The 15,863-nt window shown below is 42.4% G+C and overlaps 1 protein-coding gene and 1 pseudogene across 4 annotated transcripts in view; both read left to right on the forward strand.

Annotated features, from left to right (window-relative positions):
• The window catches only part of akap9 (A kinase (PRKA) anchor protein 9), a 283,026-nt gene that overhangs the window by 15,275 nt on the left and 251,888 nt on the right, over positions 1–15,863 (forward strand). The gene's annotated exons all lie outside the window — the stretch shown is intronic.
• On the forward strand, positions 3,477–4,820 carry LOC144672219 (paired box protein Pax-6 pseudogene; annotated as a pseudogene). The gene has a single exon (XR_013574082.1). The product of XR_013574082.1 is annotated as a paired box protein Pax-6 pseudogene (transcript).

The raw sequence follows: 15,863 nt of genomic DNA on the forward strand, positions 1-15,863 counted from the left end.
CGCCTTGTACCTAAGGTTTGTTAAACTACTGTAGAAATATAAACAAAGTGTGCTGTCAGGTAACTGCACTACTGAGATTACAAACAACATGTGCATAATTATAAAATAAAAACAGAATTACCTGGAAAAACTCAGCAGGTCTGACAGCATCGGTGGAGAAGAAAACAGTTGACGTTTCGAGTCCTCACGACCCTTCGGCAGAACTGAAGTATAGTTAGGAGAGAGGTGAAATATAAGCTGGTCTAAGGTGGGGGGCGGGGGGAGAGAGAAGTTGAGGGTGGGGTCGTTGTAGAGATAAGCAAGCAGTGATAGGAGCAGATAATCAAAAGATGTCACAGTCAAAAGGATCAAAGAGGTGTTGAAGGTGGTGATATTATCTAAGAAAAGTGCTAATTAAGAATGGATGGCAGGATACTCAAGGTACAGCTCTAGTGGGGGTGGGGTGGACAGACTAACAAAGTATTAGTTGTAGATTTAAAAATAATGGAAAAAGGTGGGAAAAGAAGAATCTATATCAATTATTGAAAAAGAAAGGGGGAGGGGGAAGAAACGGGGTGGGGATGGGGGGAGGGGGAGTTTAAGATCTAAAGTTGTTGAATTCAATATTCAGCCCGGAAGGCTGTAAAGTGCCTAGGCGGAAGATGAGGTGCTGTTCCTCCAGTTTGCGTTGGGCTTCACTGGAACAATGCAGCAAGCCAAGGACAGACATGTGGGCAAGAGAACAGGGTGGAGTGTTAAAATGGCAAGCGACAGGGAGGTTTGGATCTTTCTTGCGGACAGACCGCAGGTGTTCTGCAAAGCGGTCGCCCAGTTTGCATTTGGTCTCTCCAATGTAGAGGAGACCGCATTACCTGCCCCTTCACTTCCTCTCTCCTCACCGTCCAAGGGCCCAAACACTCCTTTCAAGTAAAGCAACATTTCACTTGCATTTCCCCTAACTTAGTCTACTGCATTCATTGCTCCCAATGCGGTCTCCTCTTCATTGGAGAGACCAAACGCAAACTGGGCGACCGCTTTGCAGAACACCTGCGGTCTGTCCGCAAGAAAGACCCAAACCTCCCTGTCGCTTGCCATTTTAACACTCCACCCTGTTCTCTTGCCCGCATGTCTGTCCTTGGCTTGCTGCTTTGTTCCAGTGAAGCCCAACGCAAACTGGAGGAACAGCACCTCATCTTCCGACTAGGCACTTTACAGCCTTCCGGGCTGAATATTGAATTCAACAACTTTAGATCTTAAACTCCCCCTCCCCCCATCCCCACCCCGTTTCTTCCCCCTCCCCCTTTTTTTTACCAATAATTTATATAGATTCTTTTCCCACCTTTTTCCATTATTTTTAAATCTACAACTAATACTTTGTTAGTCTGTCCACCCCACCCCCACTAGAGCTGTACCTTGAGTATCCTGCCATCCATTCTTAATTAGCACTTTTCTTAGATAATATCACCACCTTCAACACCTCTTTGATCCTTTTGTCTGTGACATCTTTTGATTATCTGCTCCTATCACTGCTTGCTTATCCCTACAACGACCCCACCCTCAACTTCTCTCTCCCCCCGCCCCCCCACCTTAGACCAGCTTTTTTTCACCTCTCTCCTAACTATACTTCAGTTCTGCCGAAGGGTCGTGAGAACTCAAAACGCCAACTGTTTTCATCTCCACCGATGCTGCCAGACCTGCTGAGTTTTTCCAGGTAATTCTGTTTTTGTTTTGGATGTGCATAATTATTTTTGGAGTAAACTGCTTAATTTAATAATGATGTTATCTGGAAATCTAATTGCTAAATATTTGACGGGTTTCTGAATTAAAACATGGAGAAGAAACTACCTTAAACAAAAATATTTACAACTTTGTTTTCTCATAAGGCATTGGCTGTTATTGAACAATTGGGAATGCATGAAAAAACATGACTTACTTTAAATCCACATCAAATAAGTATAGTAGAAAGATCACTTGAACATGTACAGCTTGCAGCAGTCAGATATTGTGGTTGACACCATGAATATCTTTAAAAGTGCTTCTTTATAAAAGGAGTTATGTTTGCCCCAAAATGCAGAAGGCAGAATCAGATGATTTCTATTGGTGGAGACAGTGCAGTTGAGAGAGGATTTTATTTGAGTGGGGGGAGCGGTGATTTGGTTTTGAAAGAGAGTGGGGAAAGTACCAGAGCTGAGGTAGCACTTTACAGTGTTATCTGGCATGGTGGCCAGGATGAGAAGCTGAGTGGTCAGCAGTTTGGTAGGAATGTGGATCAAGGGAGAAAGAAGTCCATTGCATAGAAGAGATGAACTCAAGGTCTTTTGGAAATGAGAGAAACTAGAAAGATATGTGGGTTTAGGGCTAGGATAGATGGAGTTTAAGGGGAAGTTTGGCTTGATAGACAAGGTGGAGGAGAAGATGCAGCAGGTGACTGGATGGTCTTGGTGTTCGTTGAGGCCACAGTTTTCTTGCTATTTCTGAGGGAATTCAAAGATGAGTCTGAGGCAGAATTGTTTGAATTTGGAACTGGAGTAACATTTGTCTGGGCATTATGGGTGCAGTTTGTCTAAAATGGTGTCCATGGTGGCTGCATACACTTTTGGGGTGAGTCATGCCAGGTGTCATTGGTGAGTGTGTTAGAGCAGGTGCAGTGTATGGCTGCTGGAAATAAGCAAAGCAGTTGGGTCATGATGTCAATCAGCTGCAACTTTGATTTGATGCCAGTGGTGTCATTTTGGAGCTTCACACGCCAACCAAATCCCTTCCTAACCTCACAAAGTTGAATACATGTTCAGCAGTAGGAAGAACATCCCCAATGCCCCACTTCTTCCCATCAGTGCAATTTAAAGAGATCATTAACTGTTTACAGGTTTGTTGATGGTCGATTTTCTTCTGGCTGTCGCTTTGTTTTGACAATTGTTTGGTGCTTTCTATAGTTCTTTAAAATTGCTAAAGTCTATGGGGGGTGGTATAGCAGGTGCTCAAGGAATTTTTGTTGACTTCAAGACTTCTGCACAAATCAATTGCCCCCAGACATAGGTGCACAAGTAGGCATTCCCCTTGGAACACAACATGTCTTGGAGAATGAACAGAAGGCCTGCAGAGCAGGACAAGCTGTTTAGGAAGCAATTTTTCTACCTGAACCTCTGCAAGAAATAACTGTGATGTAATAAATTCAAAGTGCTGAAAATCTTATATCTGGCAGCATCTTTGGAGAGAGGAACAACTAACATTTCAAGTTCAATATGACTCTTCTTTGGAACTGAACATCCATCATGAGGGGGAGCCTTTACCAGCAATTATATGGTGAGCAGCTTGGGAGCAGGCAGAGGAGGAAGAAAGGAAACAACCTAGATGGCCCTTTGTTTTTTCGCCAGGCTTTCTGAAAAAGGCATCTGAGCACACTGACCACAACCTTAGCAATGAATGTCCCAATGATGGCGAGTACTGTCTCTTTCATGGGGACCAATGTTAAATGGATTCAAGTCAGATGGTGAAGTATGAAGCAAGCCACAGGTCTGTTCCTTGTTAGTAGGTTTATTCACAGGATCACCCAGGAGCAGATCGAGGCCCCAGAGAAAGAATTCGAAAGAACTCATTATCCTGACGTGTTTGCCAGAGAACGATTAGCGGCCAAAATAGATCTCCCGGAAGCTAGGATACAGGTTTGGTTTTCCAACAGAAGAGCAAAATGGAGGCAGGAGGAAAAGCTGAGGAATCAAAGACGACAAGCCAGCAACACCCCGAGTCATATCCCCATCAGCAGCAGCTTCAGCACCAGTGTTTATCAACCCATTCCACAGCCCACGACTCCCGTTTCCTCTTTTGCCACAGGTGCAATGCTGGGTCGGGCAGACACATCCCTTACAAACACTTACAGCGCACTGCCACCGATGCTCAGTTTCAGCATGGCAAACAACCTGTCTATGCAATCGCCAGTGTCCAGCCAAACGCCGTCTTACTCCTGTATGCTGCCCAACAGCCCGTCAGTTAATGGACGCAGTTATGACACGTACACGCCGCCTCATATGCAGTCACATATGAACCCCCAGTCCATGGGCACCTCGGGGGCCACATCCACAGGACTTATTTCCCCTGGAGTGTCTGTACCTGTTCAAGTGCCAGGAAGCGAACCGGACATGTCTCAGTACTGGCCCCGATTGCAGTAAAAGGGAGAGCGAAAAATAACAAATCTCTATCTTCAAACTACTGAAACTCACTGTCCCAGGTGTGCTCTGTCCTTAGTCAAACAATGCCCATCACCTGTGTATCTTTAACAACATAATCAACCAACCATTAACAATCAGCACATTTCAATCCTGCCTACCCTCTCTGGTTCGTTCCTGCTGCATTCAATTGTGTGCTACCTTGTCCTGCAAAACAGAGTGTATTAGTGAGGGTTGTGCATCAGTTTGTTCTGCATTTTCTGTTACTGCCAGAGGTGCAGCTAAAATTCAGATTTTTAGAAGAAGGATGATCAACCTAATGAAACGTGAAGTGAGTGTGGTTTTAGGTTGGGATTTTGTGTTTTGAGATAATTGAAAATTAGGAATGTGTTTCCGAACAGGTGTGTCACAGCTTACAGATGGACTTGGGAGCGCCTCTTTTAAAATGCACCATGAAGCTATTAAATCCCAGCTCTGGGAATGAGAGGTAAAAAGAGGATATGGATCACTGTATTCCCCACAAGAGGTGGTGACTGCTGCTGAGATGCCTTTTGGCCTTTCTGCATTTTCTTTCCCTTTACTGTTTTTCTTTTGATGGTTTCTATAACACCATATTGTAAATCAAAGTAAAGCAGCATTTATATTGACAAGACAAAAGTGAAATATTATGGATACTGGACATGTAAAATAAAAATAAAATACTGGAGGTACACAGCAGGGCAAGCAGCACCTGTGGAGCGAGGAAAAAAAGTGATGCCAGATTTTGCCATAGTAAAGAGGAGTGCATTGTTCACATTAAGTCAAGAGGGTATGAAAAAGTGGGTGCGTCTGGTTTCGTTATTGTGTGCTATGCATAGTTATGGTATAATTACCATAAAAAATGTTTTGTGCTTAATTGTACCAAAATTTATCTTTATTGTATTTTGCTTCCTTAACATTAATGGCCGCTCCTCACCCATCCCCACCCCACCCATAGAATTTCATATCCAGTAGTGGCTCTCGGGCTGAAAAGTTTGCCCACCCCTGTTCGAGGTGGAAGAGGCTTGGGAGGTGTTGTTGACGGAGCCTTGGCAAGATGTTGCAGGGCATCTTGTAGATGGTACATACTGCTGCCATTGTGTGCTGGTGGTGGAGGGAGTGAATGTGTAAGGTGAATGGGGTGCCAGTCAAGTGGACTGCCTTGTCCTGGATGGTTCTAAACCTCAAGTGTTGTTGGAATTGCACTCATCCAGGCAAGTTGAGAGTATTCCATCACATACCTGACTTATGCCAAGATGATGGTTGTCAGGCTTTGAGGAGTGAGGTGATGAATTACTTGTTGCAGAATTCAGGCTTGAACTGATAACTGACAGAGTAACATTTATGCCACATATGTGCCAAATAATGACCATCTCCAACAAGAGAGAATCTAACCATCTGCCCTTGACATTCAATGACATTATTATCAAATCCCACCATTAATATCCTGAGACACTTTGGACCAAAAAACTCAACTGGAGCATCCATGTAAATATTGTGGCGACGAGAGCAGGTCCAAGGGTATTCTGCAGTGAGTGACTCACCTCCTAACTCTCGAAAGCTTGTCAACCATCTATCAGGCACAAGTCAAGAGTATAATGGAATATTCTGCACTTTTGTGGATAAGTGCACCAGCAGCCTGCTTGATTTGCACCCCATTCACCACCTTAATCATTCACTTCCTCCACAACTGGTGCTTTGCTGCTGCAGTCTACCTACAAGATGCACTGCAGTACTAGACAAAGACTTTTGACAGCATCTTTCAAAACCATGACCTTCAACTTGGAAATGTGTTGCCATTCCTTCATTACCACTGGTTCAAAATACTGGGACTCCCTGCCTTGCAGCTCTGTGGGAGCGCCTACACCACGTGGACTGCAGTGGTTCAAGTCAGTGGCTCACCACTACCTTCTCAAGGGCAATTAATGGCTGGTCAGTAAATGCCAGCCTTGCCAGTAACACGTCAATTCCATAAATGAATAAAACGCTGATAAGTCCCTGCTTTCCCAGTCTTTGTTCATTATTAAGATCTCTGACACTAGAAAATAGCTTTGTGGCCCTACTCTACTGTTTTCAGTGCTTGAAAGTCACCATTGTAAGTTGGTGGCCAGAACTTGACAAAGAACTTGAAGCATTATCTGACTAGTTTCAGCTGTTTTTTTTATCTGATTTGTAATCATCTGTTTTATCTATATATTTTAATATTCTGTTAGCTTTGTTTGCTGTTCTGCAGTGGGTAGAAATGTTTAGCAGTGAGTCTAAGACTTCCAAATTGCTTTTGCTTTCATACTTAGCCATTTCATCACCATGCATGGAGCACCCACCTGCTAACGTTCTACCCAGCTCTCTTTATAATTTCTGTGCTGACTCCATGGAATCAACTTTTCCTCCTAGTTTGATGTCATCTGCAGATTTGGCCATTTTCTGTTGACTTTTTGAATTCAAGCCATTGAATATAAATGAAAAACAATACTTATTCCAGAAATAAAATACCGATAATGTTGGGCAAATGCTGCAGGGCAGCAACTTGATGTGTAACCATATATTAGAATGGAAGACTATTGAAATGTATAAAACGTTTTTTAAGATTGGGAAAATAGAAAAAGGGGCAGTAGGAGAGGAAGAGGATCAACAGATATACCTATCACAGAAAGGGAGTAAATGGCTTGCAGATTGCTTAATAGAAGACTGGTAGATGATATACCAGGTCAATCAGTAAGGTGGTTACGTAGGATATACAGTACAGAAACAGGACATTCGGCCTAACCAATCCATGCGTTTTTGCTCCACTCAAGCCTTGTCCATCATTCCTCATCTAAATCACTCATAGGAACACTATTTCCTCCTTCCTGATATGCTTGTCTGAGAGACACTTTTTAACCACTCCCTATGATAGCAAGTTCCACATTCTCACCATTCTTTGGGTAAAGTTTCTTCTGAATTCCTTATTGGATATATTGGTAAGTTATATTGAAGATCTCTAGTCATACTGTCCTCCATAAGTGGAAACATTCTCTCTATAGCCGCTCTATCAAGACTTTTCATAATTTAAGGACCTTTTATTAGGTTACCCCTCAGCCACCTTTTTAAAAGAGAAAAGAGATCCAGCTGTTTATACTTTCCTGATATGCATACCCACGCATGTTCAGAATCACCCTTCTAAATCTTCTTTGCACCCTCTGCTTTGCCTCTTTATTCTTTTATAATGTGGCGACCAGAACTGCATACAGTACTACAAATGGGGTCTAACCAAGGGTTCAATACAGGTTTAGCATAACTTGCTTATTTTTCAATTCTTTCCCTCTAGAAATAAAACCTAGTGCTTTTGTGGCCTTGTTAACCTGTGGCACAACTTTTAGTGATTGATGCATTTATATTCCAAGATCCCTTTGTTCCTCTACCCCACCTAGACCTGCACCTTCGAAGTAATAAGTGACCTCTCTATTCTTCTATTAAATGTACTCCCTCACATTTCTCTGAATTTCATATGCCAATTATTTGCCCATTTTGCAAGTTTATTAATGTTCTTCTGTAATTTGCTGCCATCCTCCTCAGTATCGACTATCACCCACAATTTGGCATCATTCACACATTTTGAAATTGTATATTTGATTCCAAAGTTCAAACCGTTAATGTAAATTGTGAACTGTATTACCCCCAGCACTGATTCTTGTGGCACACCACTTCCTACCTTCTGCCCCTCTGAATAACTTTCTCTTAATCCCACTTTGCTTTCTGGCTTGAAGCCATCTAGCAATCTATTTGGTCATTTGTCCTCTGACGTTATTTAGTAGTCTGTTATAGGAAACCTTATCAAAGGCCTTATCAAATCCAGATAAATTATATCTAACATTGTCTACTCTCTTTGGTACCTCAGAAAATTCAATAATTCAATTCTTCCTACCACTGATGTTAAAATGACTGGCCTATAATTCCCTGGGCGTGTTCTGCCCCCCTTAAATATAGGAATTACATTAGCAATCCGTCAGTCCTTTGGCACTACACCTTTTTCTAACGATTCGTTACATGTGTGTAGAGATGACTCTGCTATCTCTTCCCTAGATTCTTTTAAAATGCATGGCTGCAATCCATCTGGACCAGGTGTTTAAATTTTTTGATTTTTCATTATTCAATATATCCACTTTTTATTTTAAATGTACTTAACTCATTGTTCTTTCACCATTCAATGTCGTCTACCTGTTCTATCTCCCTGGTAATTACCAAAGCAAAATAATTATTCAAGATTTTTGCCATCTCTATTGTTACCTGTGGTATTATCCTGTCTACCTTTTTTTAAAATTCATTCATGGGATGTGGGCGTGGCTGGCTAGGCCAGCATTTATTGCCCATCCCCAATTGCCCTTTAGAAGGTGGTGATGAGGTGCTTTCTTGAACTGTTGCAGCCCTTGTGATGTACATACACTCACAATGCTATTAGGGAAAGAGTTGCAGGATTTTGACCCAGCGACAGTGAAGGAATGCTGATATATTTCCAAGTGAAAATGGTGTGTGGCTTAGAGGGAACTTCCAGATGGTGGTGTTCCCATGTATCTGCTGCCCTTAAAGACCCTGTTCCAATCTTCCTTTTGTTTATTGATGTGCCTGTAAAATATTTTACCATATTGTTTTATGTTCCTTGATGATTTAATTTCATAGCTGTTCTTTGCTTTGCTAATTGCTTTTTGACTTCTCTCTGTTATGACTACAGCTGATGTTAATTGGTGAGCAAACTAAATCCCAGAGGGAAACCTGGCTCACGGGCCATACTCTTTTTTTTGTATCTTGAAAACAAGAAGAAAACGTACTGATCTCAGCAGCCAGAAGTCCAGTGACAATTTTGAGATTTTAAAAATTAAAAATAAAAGTTTCATTAACAAGAAGAAAAGAAAACTTAAGCACGCAAGATTACTGTTACACAGTTAAAATTAGTCTCTCAAAACATTCCCTCAAACGACTCCCTACTTGGTCAGACCCACAAGTAAACACTTTCCAAGCAACATTGCCTTTTAGATTTTAAACTATAAAAGTCTAGTAGTATTACCATAGGTAAACTACTTTAGCTTTAAAGGCATATCACACAACCTCTTAAAACACTCTTCCACTCTGCTGTGGAAATCTAGGACTTCAGAACAAGACTGCCTTTTGGAGCCCAAGACTTTTCTGGCTTGACTGGATGGCTGATTCAAGCTTCATCATCTTCCAGCCTCAAGCTGTTTCCAGGAGATCTTCCTCACACAGCCAATAGCCCACATTACTTCTAAAATGCCTCCCCGTCCCCTCCTTTCATCTCAGGTTCCATTGTTCTCGCACCTCTTTGTCAAATCTTTCCAAATAAATCTTTCATGTTTCTATTTGGCCACTGCTTTTGGGTCAATAAGATGTAATATACCCTCTTCTGTTTACCCATGAACTCCTGTAAGATGCATGAATGTTTCTTGTTGAATACTGCCATGATTATTTTTCTGCGCATTTTGCTAAAGTCCCTAATTTGCATATTTGTTCCTCCACCTCCCTTCCACTTTTAGGTAGCCTGTTGAATACATCCATTAGTCTGATCCTTTAACATTTCTTTATTTCCATATGGATTCTGTTTTGATAACTCAGTCCCTTTTTCCCTACTGCCATTGTTATCTCTAATAGTACAGCTAATCTATCTCCCATTTTTCCCCCTCCAGCTTTTCTAAATATATTGTACCCTGCAATGTCCTGATTTTTCTGTAACCATGAATATGTAATCTCTGCTATGTCCGGTTCCTCCTAACGCATGATTGCTGCCAGCTCCCCTGTTTTATTACTGTCACTGTGTGCATTGCTATACAGACAATTCAACTTATTTGAATAGGATTTCCTCTTGTGTGATCATCTTTTTTAGATTCTTGTTTTATAACTTTATTCCATTGACATCAATGCCCTCCCTTTCTTTATGCTCTGCTTCCCTGTTCTCTTCACGTTTAGGCTTCTTATGTTTTTTTGTAGAACTGCCCCCTGCGCCCCCCCCCAACCCTGCTCCAATCTCTGCCACTTCCTCGTTTATCCTTTCCACTAGGGCACGGGCCCCATCCTGGATCCTGCTTTTTAGTTTAGGGCCTAACTTCTGTTATTCTTTTAGCAAGCCCTCCTCCCTGTTCCTACCACATCAGCTGGCTTTACCCCCTTTCCAAGTTCTTCTCCAGCTGGTCTGAGATATTCCTTACCAAGTAGGTAACATACTCTTTGTGATTCTCATTCTTGACTGCAGAGCACAATATTCATCCCTCTAACTGTAAAGTCCTCTTGGGTGCAGAACATAAATAGGTATTATTTTTGTTTTGGATTTCCAGCATCCGCAGTTTTTTGCTTTTGTCTTAGTGTTTAATTGACTGCCACCTCTCTTCAAGGAATGCCTACCTTGAAGAAGTATTGCTCTTCTCTCCGACAGGATTTCCGTATCCAGCTCTACCTGTCCCACCCACCCCCCCCTCCCCACCCTTAAACCAGCTTATATTTCACCTCTTTGCTGTTTTTACTTAGTTCTGTTGAAGAGTCATGCGGACTCGAAACATTAACTGTGTTCCTCTCCGTAGACCTGCTGAGTTTTTCCAGGTATTTTTATTTTTGTTTTGGATTTCCAGCATCTGCGGTTTTTTGCTTTTGTATAAATAGGAGAAGTAGGCCTTTCGGCCCCGTGTGCTTGCTCCACCATTCAGTAAGATCATGGCTGATTTGATTGTGCCCTCAACTCCACTTTTGTGCCTGCCCCCCACTGCCCTTGACTCCTTTGTCAATCATAAATTTGTCTAACTCAACCTAAAATATACTCAATGACCTAGCCTCTACTGCTCACTTGGGAAGAGAATTCCACAGACTAACGATTCTCTGAGAGAAAACCTTTCTCCTTATCTCAGTCTTGAATGGGAGACCCCTGATTTTTAAAATGTGTCCCCTATTTCTAGATTCCCTCTCAAGGAGAAACATCCTTTCAGTATCCATCATGTTAAGCCCCTTCAGGATCTTTTATGTTTCAATAAGTTCGCCTCATTCTTCTAAACTCCAATGAGTACAGGCCCAACCTGCTCAGTCTTTCCTCATAAGACAAACCCCTCATCCCAGAAATAAGCCTAGAGAACCTTCTCTGAACAACTCCCAATGCAAGTATGTCCCTCCTTAAGTCCCTCTTCTTAGGCAGTCCCTCCGAACTGAGAATGACTCAGGTTCGTTGGGTTCTGAAATAACTGAATAGTCCAGTGCATGATCTGCAGACTCTGCCACATATAGGGCAGGTGGTGCTTGAAGGGTTGTGGAGATGTACCATTTGGAGGCTTGTGCACTTCCTCCGATGCCTTGACTTCGCCTCTGCATGTTCCTGACGAAGTCTGCTCAGTGCCCTCCCAATCAAGCCACCTCCATTTTGGTTGGTCACAAGTCAGGGTATCCCATTAGTCAACGGGTATGTTTGGTCTCTTAAGAGGTGCTTTGAGGACACCCTTACAGCGTTTCTGTTGTCCTCCTGGGAGTCTCCTGCCATGACCGAGCTCATAGTAGAGCAAAAGGGAAGGTCTGTGATGGAATGGAAGGTAGGAGAGTTTAAATGAAAAAAGGGTTGATAGCTTATACTGAATGTTGATCGATAGCCTGTTTCCAGAAATGGACACAGAAAAGTCAGGAAGAGAAGAGCCTGAGATGAACCGTAAGAAGGTGTGAGAAGGGAAAATTGAAAGTTGATGAAATTTCTAGTTCAGTGTGAGAATAGGAAATGGCACTGACGCAGCCATCAATGTGCCAGAAAAAGAGGTGAGCGTGGGACCTGAAAAGGACTGGGTCAAGGAATGTTCCACATATCCTGCCAAATCATAGTGTAGCTAGATTCAGCATTGAATACAGAAAAGAATAACGATGAGTTAAAGATTAGGACTAACGAAAAGCAAAGTTTAGTGAGAGAAGCGGGGATTTGATCCAAATCAATTGGACAGGAAAGTTAGCAGACATGTCAACAGAAGGATATCTTCAAATATACAATGCATAGATTTCAAAAGAAGTACATTCCTATAAGGCAAGCAGCGGGGTGCATCAAAGAATAGAGTTCTTCGGATAAACAGAGATCTCAAACAAAATTAAGGTTTCATGGGTTAGGGCTGATATTAAAACAAATCATGAGAAATATTTAAAATGTTCATTGGGATGGGATAGAAGATCAAAAGAGATAAAAGAGAATATGAAAAAGTCTACGAGAAAATATAAGACAAAATAGAAAAGGCTTTCATAAGCAAATAAAATGATACATTGAGACATGTTAGAACTGCCATAGATGAAGGGGATCTATTGTGGCAGGTCAAGGTATGATGGAGATGTATTGAATATGAATAAGTTAATGTTGTAATGATGTTACTGGACTAGTAATCTTCAGGCCAGGAATAATAATCCAGAGACCTCTGTAATTAATTCAAAGAACAGGGGCCAGATTTTCCTGTCCTGCAATGGCCCTGAATTGAGTCGGGAGTGGGTGAAATGAGGCCTGTGGGCTGGAATTTCAAACTTAACCCCCCACTTCCTGCCCCACATCATCTTCCTCTAATTGGGAAACATTTTGGGTTGTGACCCCTTGCACATGTCCTGTGATGTCAGGGTCACCATTATAAAGACCTAGGAGAACTATGTATTTTATTCCTTGAGCTATTTTTGTCACAGCAGGAGAGATTTGGAAGCCTGTGGGAACCCCGCCAGGTAAGTTAGCTTGTAAACCTTGGGGAAGCCTGTTAAGGAGTCGGGAGCCTTTTGACAGACAGCTTTAAAAGGTCTTGCCAATGCCCTCTCATATCCATATCCCCTTTGTTCCCCCCCCCCCCTCCTCAATGCCCCCGCTTCCAGGATTCACAATGTGCAGAACCAATGAGCCAGATGGCAAGTCTTTGAAATATTCCTGAAACTGACAAAATAAGCAAACAGGCTTTGAAAATCTCCTTTCCAAAAAAAGCTGCTCTTACAACCTCATAAAAATATTGATCAATCACATTTCACTCATAGTATCAATGAATAAAGCTTTAATACTTCAACATTTTTAATCATGTAGAAATAAACAAACGAGCATTGAAAAACCATATTAAAGAAAGAAAAATTATAAGTGCCAATCAAACAAAGTTAACACTCGCCTTCATGCTGTGTCAACATTGTCTACGGGGCTGAGTCCTTCGGTCAGTCTTGCAGCTCAGCCAAGCATTCATTATGAGACTATCTAGCAACTGTATCAACAGAAACAGTTTGAACAGATTGCCAGACACACTTTTGTGAGCTTTTGCCATTAGTAATTCCTTTGCCTAAATTTATAACGGAAACGATGTGATTTCACCACCCTGTAATCCAGCCACAGGGATTCCACGATTCTCCTGACAATGTTCTTTAAAATCTTTTCATCCGCCATTTTGCTTCAGTCACTGCAATTTCTTCTGTCCAAACTGGGGGCTTGATTATCAAAAATGTAAAAGAAAAGCATATTCTACATTATTTTCAATTTATCCATTGAATTGTCTTTTGTGACTTAAATGAATAAATGACTTCTGATTAAACACCAGTTATTGTCATTATTTCATGGTCTGTAAACTTTACTATGTGAAAGAGAAAGACATGCAGACTGAGATCAGGGGAGTGAGGAGGAGAAAGTGTATCTTAGTTCATCTAATTTTAACTTCAATATTTTTTATAACAGTTGATTTTGAAGCCAACTGATTATCTCATCTGTGTTTTTTTGACCGATAAGGTCATTGCTTATAACTTGCACTCGAATGCTAACATGTACGCAACATAATGAGAGAAACAGAAAGTAAGGCATACATAGAGAGAACAGGATAAAGCTGATATCCTCTCCCATTCTTTAAAAAAATTCTTGAATTTTATAAGTAAACAAAACCTCTGGAAGAAGCAGATAGGAATGTAGGGTAGGAGAGAAAGAGGGAAACTGGTTGGTTGAAGTTGACACAGCCACTGGCTCTTGAAACCACATTTTGGGAATGACATGTAAGTGTATGGGTGGATCAAGGGTAAAGGGTGCGATGAGAGACAATGGAGTAAGTTGGAAGTAGTTAAAGAAGGATGGGTAGTGATAGAATGAAGGTGTGGTAGTAAGGAGGATGAGTGGTGGAAGGCAAAGTGAGTTGAGGATAGAGACAGAGTCACTGAGGGCCACAATTTCCCTGACAAATATAACATATGGTTCCTATTATCCCACATCCTCTAATCTGGCTTGATTTAATTCCTCACAAAAAAGCCTCTTGACACCGTCATCCTTGCAAGCTACCACCCCTTTGCAAATCTCCTTTTCCTCTCCTTGAATGTGTTGTAGTCTCTTGTATGCCTGCTAAATTTTTTTTGGAAGAATCCAACATGGATTTCCAGGCAATCGGGTTTCCACCCTTGCAGCAGTATCAGAATGGCTCTTATCAAAGCCAGAAATGATATCCCAAGTGACTGTGACAGGTAAACTTTTTAAAAATTCATTCTTTCATGGGATGTGGGCGATGCTGGCTGGGCCCGCGACCATTGCCCATCCCTAATTGTCCTTGAGAAGGTGGTGGTGAGCTGTCTTCTTGAACCGCTGCTGTCCATGTGGTGCATGTACACCCTCAGCACTGTTATGAAGGGAGTTGCAGGACTTTGACCCAGTGACAGCGACAGACGGTGATATATTTCCAAGTCAGGATGGTGAGTGACTTTGAGGCGAACTTCCAGGTGTTGGTGTTCCCATTTATCTGCTGCCCTTGTCCACTTAGATGCTAGTGGTCATGGGGTTGGAAGGTGCTGTTGGAGAAGCCTTTGTGAATTCCCGCAGCACTTCTTGTAGATGGTACACACTGCTGCTACTGTGCGTCGGTGGTGGAGGGAGTGATTGTTTGTGAATGTGGTGCCAATCAAGCGGGCTGTTTTGTTGTGGATAGTGTAAAGCTACTTGAGTGTTGTGGGAGCTGCGCTTATCCAGGCAAGTGGGGAGTATTTCATCACACTCCCGACTTGCGCCTTGTAGATGGCGGGCAGGCTTTGGGGAGTCAGGAGGTGAGTTACTCGTCGTAGGATTCCTAGCCTCTGACCTGCTCCTGTGGCCACAGTTTTCATATGGCTAGTCCAGTTCAGTTTCCGTCAATGGTAACCCCCAGGAAGTTGATGGTGGGGAATTCAGTGATGGTAATGCCATTGAATGTCATGGGGCGATGGTTAGATTCTCTCCTTTTGGAGATGGTCATTGTCTGGCACTGGTGTGGCGCGAATGTTACTTGCCATTTATCAGCCCAAGCCTGGATATTGTCCAGGTCTTGTTGCATTTGAGCATGGACTTCTTCAGTATCTGAGGAGTTGCGAATGGTGTTGAACATCTTGCAATCATCAGCGAACATCCCCACTTCTGACCTTATGATGGAAGGAAGGTCATTGATGAAGCAGCTGAAGATGGTTGGGCCGAGGACACTATCCTGAGGAACTCCTGTAGTCTTGTCCTGGAGCTGAGTTGACTGACCTCCAGCAGCCACAACCATCTTCTTTTGTGCTAGGTATGACTCCAACCAGTGGAGAGTTTTCCCCCTGATTCCCATTGACTTCAGTTTTGCTGGGGCTCCTTGATGCCACACTCGGTCAAATGCTGCCTTGATGTCAAGGGCAGTCACTCTCACCTCACCCTGGGAGTTCAGCTCTTTTGTACATGTTTGACCTCAGCTCTTTTGTCCATGTTTGAACCAAGGCTGT

Source organism: Cetorhinus maximus, chromosome 3, assembly GCF_964194155.1.
Source record: "Cetorhinus maximus chromosome 3, sCetMax3.hap1.1, whole genome shotgun sequence".
Classification (NCBI taxonomy): Eukaryota; Metazoa; Chordata; class Chondrichthyes; order Lamniformes; family Cetorhinidae; genus Cetorhinus; species Cetorhinus maximus.